Source organism: Micromys minutus (assembly GCF_963924665.1).
Source record: "Micromys minutus genome assembly, chromosome: 8".
Taxonomy (NCBI): Eukaryota; Metazoa; Chordata; class Mammalia; order Rodentia; family Muridae; genus Micromys; species Micromys minutus.
In genome coordinates, this window is record NC_137977.1 from 42492166 (window position 1) to 42500347 (window position 8182).

Consider the following 8182-nt stretch of genomic DNA (forward strand, 5'->3'; position numbering starts at 1 on the left):
ACCATATGAGCACATGGGCGTGTTTAAATAATAGGAAACCAGGCATAAAAACACACCAGACCGAGGAAATGTACAACACACTCACCTGTGCTCCACAAAGAGGGGAACACCTAACAATGTGATGGTCTGGCTTATCATAGGACCACCTCGTGTGTGCATCAAGGGACAGACAGTCTGGCTCCCTGCTGATGTGGCCTCCTTAGATTGCTGGCCTCTCCATTTGCCCTTCTGGACCCGACAATGATCCTTGCATTCATGTGTCTGGACCTGGTCCTGTCCTTCATCTCTCCCATCTTCACACTCTACTTTTGTTAACTTGACTCTCAGGCTCTGCTCATCTCTGACCCTGCCTCAGTGACTCCACAGCTGTGCCTCCAGGGGACCTTCAGCTGTGTTGGTGACTGCCAAAGATTCCCTCTGCATCCTTAGCATCTTTGTGCTTGCCTGCACTTAGTTAGGCCTCTTTGGAACTCTGGTGCAGCCTCTCTAACTCTCTGAGGCCATTCCATAATATATATGTGTATGAGAATGTACACTTGCACACACACACACATGAACATGCACACATGCACACACACACACACACACAGGGTGTGGGATGGGCAGGTATAAACAGAGAGAGACTTATTTTGTGATTTCTATGGTGTGACCTAGAGTTAACCTTAGCTGTTAAAACTTGAATAAAAGAACTTGTTGTAAGGAGGGGGATGGGGGATTGACACTCAGAGAGGGGCTTCCCCTTCTAAGGGGAGTGGGGGGAGGACTTGCATGAGGAGGGGGTTACTGGGAAGAGAGGAAGGGCTAATATTGGGTTGTAAAATGAATAAATAAATTTAATTTTTAAAAAGTGGAGTAAAAGAACCTGTGTTTGCTAACACTGCTATCAAGGGAAGCTGGAACTTTTTTTGACAAGCTGCAGCTGATAAAACCAGTGTGGCTTGTGATTGTTTTATAAATCATTGTGGGAAAGCAAGGACATTTCTATGTGATATCACACTCGTGGGTCATTCTGTCCTATAATCAACTCAAAACTTAACAACTGGAGTTCTCCCACAGAGGGCTCATTTTCTTTTCTTTTATAAAAAATGTATTTATTTTATGTATATGAATACAATGAGCTGTCTTCAGATACCAGACCAGAAGAGAGCATTGGATCCCCATTACAGATGATTGTGAGCCACCATGTGGTTGCTGGGAATTGAACTCAGGACCTCTGGAAAAGCAGTCAGTGCTCTTAACTACTGAGTCATCTCTTCAGCCCAAGGACTCATTTTCTAGCTCTCCTTGATATTCTTTATATTTATTTATATAAACTACATAGCTAAGAAATGAGAGGTTAGTAGCCCTGCGTGTCTAAAACCTGTTTAGTATAAGTAGATTTTCAAGTATAATCCCTTAGTATTACCTTGACTCTAAAATAGATTGGAACCAATTAACCCAGTTCTCAAGAGCAAGCTTTCCTGCCCCTGCTGAGAATCAATCTAGAATTTTCATGGCCATCTGACCACAAAAGCAAATTCAGCTGAAATTGTGGAAAACAGGGTCTTTGGGTCAACTTTAGATATGGTCTTATATTTATGCCCCTGGAGTTTAAAGATCTCAGGGATAACTGAAGCCCAGATAATTTTACAGAAATGAGGAATGGGGGACTCTCCAGGACATCTGAAGGAGCCCAAGTCCTCTGTGGAAGGATACCATGAGTCTGGGATCTGATCTGGGTTAGGATCTCATATATTTCTAAGACTAGATAGAAGAAAAATCTTGAGTTGAAATGAGCAACGGCTGCTTGCAGAGACCTCTGAAGACATGAGTCACAGCTGGTGGTACTAATCCACTGTCATTTGGGTCGCCTCATCTCCATAAGCGTTCATGTGTTTTCATAGAAGCTTGGTTCCCCACAGTGTCAGTGTTAAGTGGGGAAGCATAAAGGGAGGCTTGGGTAGCTGGGTGTGTACCCCCGAAGGGATTAAGGTAGCATTTGGGGGGATGTCTGAGTTACTTAGGAGGGTAAGAATCCTTCAATTGCTCCAGTTTCCTGTTTTGTTAATGTTGTTGCTTTCACTATCAGGGATCAACTCCAGAGCCTCCCAGGTGGTAGGCCTGCCTTAGGATATGATCTCGGTCTTGGCTAAATTCAGATTATGAGTCCACTTACCAGAAGCTAAACCAGCAGGTCTGCCTTTTCTTACATTCAGCCTTCAGACTATGAGCTACATAAAAGAGCTTTCTTTCTCTTTCTTCCTTAGTGCTAGAGATCAAACAGAGTTTCACCCAGGCTGGGCTAGCTCTTGACCACTAAGCTATGCCCCCAGCTCAAGCTTTTTCTTTTTCTGAGACTCAGTCTCACTCTGTAGACCAGGTTGGCCTTGAACTCACAAAGATCTGTCTGCCTCTGCCTCTCAAGTGCTGGGATTAAAGGACAGCATCACTATACTCGGTTCAAACTTTTCTTTGTAGAATGTTTCTAGCTGGAGCTGGAGAGACAGCTCAGAGGTTGAGAGCCCTGACTGCTCTTCCAGAGGTCCTGAGTTCAGTTCCCAGCAACCACATGGTGGCTCACAACCATCTGGGATCCGATGCCCTCTTCTGGTGTGTCTGAAGACAGCTACAGTGTACTCACATACATAAAAACAAATCCAAAAATGTTTCTAACTGTACACATATGTGTAGTAACCAGAAGAGTCTCTTACAAAGGCAAACATTTAATTGGGACTGGCTTAGGTTTCATCATCATCATGGCGGAGAGCATGGCGGCATACAGACAGACATGATGCTGGAGGAGCCAAGAGTTCTCCATCTTGGTCTGCAGGCAGCAGAAGGGGACTGTCTCACACTGGCCAAATTGAGGCATAAATATGAGACCTCAAAACTCTGTCTCCACAGGGATACACCTCTTCTAACAAGGCCACACCTCCTCCAATGAGGCCATACCTCCTAATAGAGCCAATTCCTATGGGCCAAACATATTCAACCCACCACTACTTCTCTCAGGGCTGCCCTTCTCCATTATGAATTAATTTGAGGTCACAGAGTTCCCTCCCAATAGAGCCTAATGTACTACGAACCTTAGCCTAGGCGGATCCTATCCAGTGATTGGGCAATCCTTGGGGCTTCCAAGGTTCAAACTACCCATGAGAATAGCTCTCCTATATAGAGATGACTGGCAATTGTACTTAACCAGTACTAACTAGTTTCTGTCTGTCTGAGAAAACTCGAGGGCCAGCTATGCAGGCATAGTCCGTTGGGGGGAGGGGAGAGGATGGGGAGATGTAGAGAAGGTAGACAGTGCCTGGAATTAAAGTTGGTCCACCCTCTGGGCTCTGTTTATGTGCACTTCTCTCCACCCACTGGGCTCTGGCAAGAGTGGATCTGTGTATTCTGAAAGGAACATAGGACATTTATGTGCCAGAACACTGGAGACGAGGTCAGTTTACCTGTGGTTTGTTTGTTTATTTTTCTTTTGTGTGTGTGAGAGAGAAATTAATAATGATGATGATTGTGATGATGATGATGATGATGATGATGATGATGATGATAATAATAATAATTTATACAATTAGAAACAATACTGGAAACCAGAACACCAAAATGGTCCCAGTGTTAATCCTTTTGAGTGTGATGGTGATGATGATTGAAGCAGGGTATCACTCTGTAGCCCAGGCTAGCCTTGAACTCGGGAGTGCTGGGAGTACAGGAAGTTACAAATATGTATTTTATCAACAGAAGAAGCTCTTCCTCGGGTAGAAAGTGTTTGTTCCTCTGTCCTGCTGCCACAGTTCCAAAACCAACTCTTCTGGGACCATGTTTCACACTCAACTAGACACTCAACTTTCCTTCCTGACATCTTGGCGCTCATAGTTCCTTCCATGGACCAGAAGGGGGCTCTGTTGTATCACCTAAGATGCAATTTGAGTTCCAAAGAGGAAACAGGTGTGGATCTGGGGGAGAGGGACGGTAGGGACTGGGGGAGGAGGGCTGTGGAGGAAGGGGATCTGTAGTTGGGATGCATTTACTGTGTGAGAGAAGAATCTATTTTCAAAAAATTTTGAAAAAGAAAAGAAGGAAAAATAGGAAGGAAGGGGCTTGCACAGGAGGGGTTCTAATAGCAGCTGATGACAGCTGATGGGGGGGAAGAATCACTTTTCTTTGGGGGGGGAGCCAGTGATCAGTTGTGCACATCCCAGTGGGCAGCACTGACTGAGTTAGTGAAAGCAGGGCACAAAGCTGGAGGCAGACGGGGACTCTGTGGGGAGGGTAACGGGGGGATAGGGGGAGGAAGAGGGTGCCTGTCGTGACCAAGATACGCTGTGCATGTGCATGAAATTATCAAAGATTACAAAATAAGTGCACATTTTTAATAAATGAAAAAAAAGATGCAATTCGAAGAACTTTTTGGCCTTTTGAGAAAACTGTTCTTCCACAACTTTACACGTGTACATAATGTGTTTTAATCCTATTCACCCCGATTACTCTTTCTTATCCCTTGCCTCCTCTGAAACCCCTTCTTACCATCAGGCCTCCCCCTACTATTTTTACGTCTTAAATATTTCTTTTTATTTTTTTAAAAACTGATTAATCTAATTATGGTCGTGTGCAATGCTCTGGAGCTGTTTTCTGGAGCATGGGCAACTTAGAGTGGCTATGCTGCTGAAGAAACTGACTCCTGTCCCCAGCACTCTCTCCTGCCTCTGGGCTTTGGGTTCATTTGAATTTTATATCACTATTCATTCCTGTCGAGTCTTCCTCTTTGTGAGACTGAGGCCATCCCCTAATCCTCCTGGTATTTCCCCTTGCCGTCACCATAGTGCTTTGCAGAGGGCAGTCCTGAAGTGAATGTTCCTTGAAGACAGAAAGGAGGCTCTAAGTTCACCCAGGATCCTTGGGAGTGCTTTGAACTACCACTAACTTGTACTGCCCGACCCCACAGTGGGCTCACAAGAGATTTGACAGGGTTTGGAGGCTTTTTTTTTTTTTTAAGCTTTTTATTGACTCTTTGAATTTCACATTCATGCACCCCAATCCTGCTCATCTCTCTGTCCCCTCATATCTGCCTTCTACTTACAACCCCCACCCAAGCACACACACACACACACACACACACACACAAATAAGAAAACAAAACATAGAAAACATCTCATCATGGAATTCAGTGTGTTATAGTGTGTCCCAAAGTATCCCTCTGACCACACATCTTCACTCATTGATCTGGTTTGAGGTCTCTGGCTTCTGCGACATCATCAATATTGGGTCCTTACTGGGACCCTCCCAGTTATCCTGTGGTTGTCCTGTGTCATGGAGACCCTGCAGCTTTGGATCAGCAGGACCTACCCTTCACATGCCTCAACTGTTCACAGATGATATAGATTTTGGGGTGGGCCAAATAAATCCAAGCCCTGGATCTTGGCCTTTACATGCCTTGGAGTAACATTTTATTAAACTGAGTTTTAAATAAATATTACATTTCCTACTTTCGTCATTAAATTTGCCACCAAATTCCAAATTGTGAGTTTTCCATTCATTGTTAAACAGTCAGTTTTCTTAGCTCCCTATAGCCAGCAGCAGGGAAGAGCTCTGCAGCTGGGAGTCCACTCCTTTTTCCAGATAGAGCTGGGGTCTAAAGACTTACTATCAAGAATCATTATACAGCAGTATGTGTTTATACTCTGTTATCTGTGTGCAAACAGGTGTATGGGGCTTGTGTGTGTGTGCACGCATGGGTGAGTGCATTTGAGGTATATGTGTGTGGTGTGTGCAATATGTGTTTGCCTGTGTGTGTCTCTATGTGTGGCAGGTATTTGCATATGTGTGTAGTATGTATGTATAATGTAATTGATGTATGTGAAATGTGGCATGTGTATAATGTAGTGTGTGTGTAATGTAGTATGTGTATAATATGGTATGTATGTGTATGTGTGTAATGAGCTGTGTATAATGTGACGTGTGTATGTAATTTGGTGTGCATCTCTGTGTGTGTGTGTGTGTGACCGAGTGTCTTTGTGCCCCCCCTCGGTGTGTGTGTGTGTGGCCTTGTTGGAGGAAGATGAGTGGGCTTTAAGCTTCAGACGCCCAGCCCCCCTCCCCACCTCTCTTTCTCTCTCTGGACCTGTGTGGATCAGAATGCTGTGTTCAGCTACTGCTCCAATGTCATGTGTACTGCCATGATGATCACGGAGTGACCCTCTGAAACCGAGCCAGACCCTCCTCCCCCGATTTTTTTTTCTTTTTTGTATAAGAGTATAAGAGTTGCCTTGGTCATGGTGTTTCTTCACAGCAGATAGAACTGCTTGACTAAGACACATATAAAAAAACTAATAAATAAATCTAAGAAGGAAGAAAGTAAGAAGAAAAGCCCTATTTGTAAAGACCATTCTCCCTTGGAAAACTACACACTTCTATTTCTAGCCCTCCCTGAGCAGCTCTTTTTCTCTTACCATCATTAACATATCTTTACTCTACTAGCTTGCTTTAACACCCCTTTCCTCTGGAAGTCTCTAATCCTTGTCTGGCCTGCATAGAGATCCCTAGAGCTTAGGAAATTCCTCAGGCTCCTAGGGATGGCCATAAAAGCTATTTCTCCAGACTCTCACTGGTAACATTTCTGGGGGCTTGTGGTGAGATTCAAGTGTTGGTAGTAAAAAACCCCTATCCTCCCCACCCCATTTGCTGCTTGGCTGATCTACCCTACAAAGCTTGCCTGGCTTGCATGTTTCCTTGGGCTCCTTGGCTTCTGTTTTCCTAGCCAGAGACCCAGGTAGCCACTGTTAAGTGCCACTGGCGCCGAAAATAAAAGGCTCCTGTCCTTATCAATACCCCATCCCTGGGTCTGGTAAAGCAGAGCTTCTCCAGGGGATATCCCAAGAGCCAATTACCCAGGTGGTCTAAGGCCATCTCTTGCCTCCAAGAGAACAACTCCCCAGAGCAGCAAGTTAGGAATGCCTTTGCTTTCTCTTAATCATTGGTCTGGAATGTGCTCTCCCATCATCTCCCTCCTACCTGAATCCTCTGCTGTATATAAAGCTTATAGCTTAAACGGGGAATCCTGCAGCCTTCCTTCCCCAGGACATGCTGAGGAAGAGGCCAACGTCTGTAACTTTACAGGTCAAAACAGATGAATTTAAACTTCATTATCTTTTCATTTTATGAGAAGTTTTACAAAGCGTGCGTGCGTGTGCGTGTGTGTGTGTGTGTGTGTGTGTGTGTGTGTGTATGAGTGTGTGTCTGTGTATCTCTGTGTGCCTGACCTTTAAACTTTACTCTGGACAGAAACATTCCTGGATTCAAGGGCCTTCTGGTTTTAAGGATGCCCAGAGGGAAGAAGGTGCTTGTTATCTGAAAACTGTTCAGGGCCAGATGCTGAGTAAAGGCCGTGTGGAGACCGGCCTGTGTTGTGTAATCCAGATAAGAGCCAGATCTAGGAAGGGAGCCATATTCCAGGCTGAAAATGGGCCAGGAGATGACTCCTGACCCAAGAATCTACACTTCTTTTATTTCTTTTCTTCTCCTTTTCTTTCAGATACAAAAGCAAGCATGGTAAATATAATTAAGATGGTAAAAAAAAAAAATGCCCCAAGTAACATTGAAAATCAGTTTTTATCAGTAAAGGTAGCTGCCCACCCGACTGCTGTTCAGCTTTATTTTTTAAACACTGATATGACTATTTATGTCTGCAGTCCACACACAGCATCCACTCAGCACCAAACTGGCTTGTAGGTGCTCGTGGAAACCGAAGCTGTTAAACTGGCTCCGCTTCCTTTCGGCTCAGAGTAAAGCTAAAATGTCAAGTGGAAAAGCGTCAGTACCAACTGCAGCCAGGTGAGTAAGTCTGGTCCCCTGTCCAGTGTGCCAGCTGAAGGGACAGGATGACAGCAGGGAACAAACAGAAGGTGTCTACTCAATGTGAACACTTTGGGGAAACCAGGGGAGGTGGCTGGCAGTTGTAGCTCCTACTTGGCTGGAATTAACATAAGCTTTCTAAATTTAAAAGAAGATTTTTTTTTTAAAGAAAATAAGGGGGCTGGAGAGATGATGGCTCAGTGGTTAAGAGCACTGACTGCTTTTCCAGAGGTCCTGAGTTCAAATCCCAGCAACCACATGGTGGCTCAGAACCATCTGTGATGAGATCTGATGCTCTCTTCTGTGTGTCTGAAGAAAGCTACAGTGTACTTATACATAATAAATAATA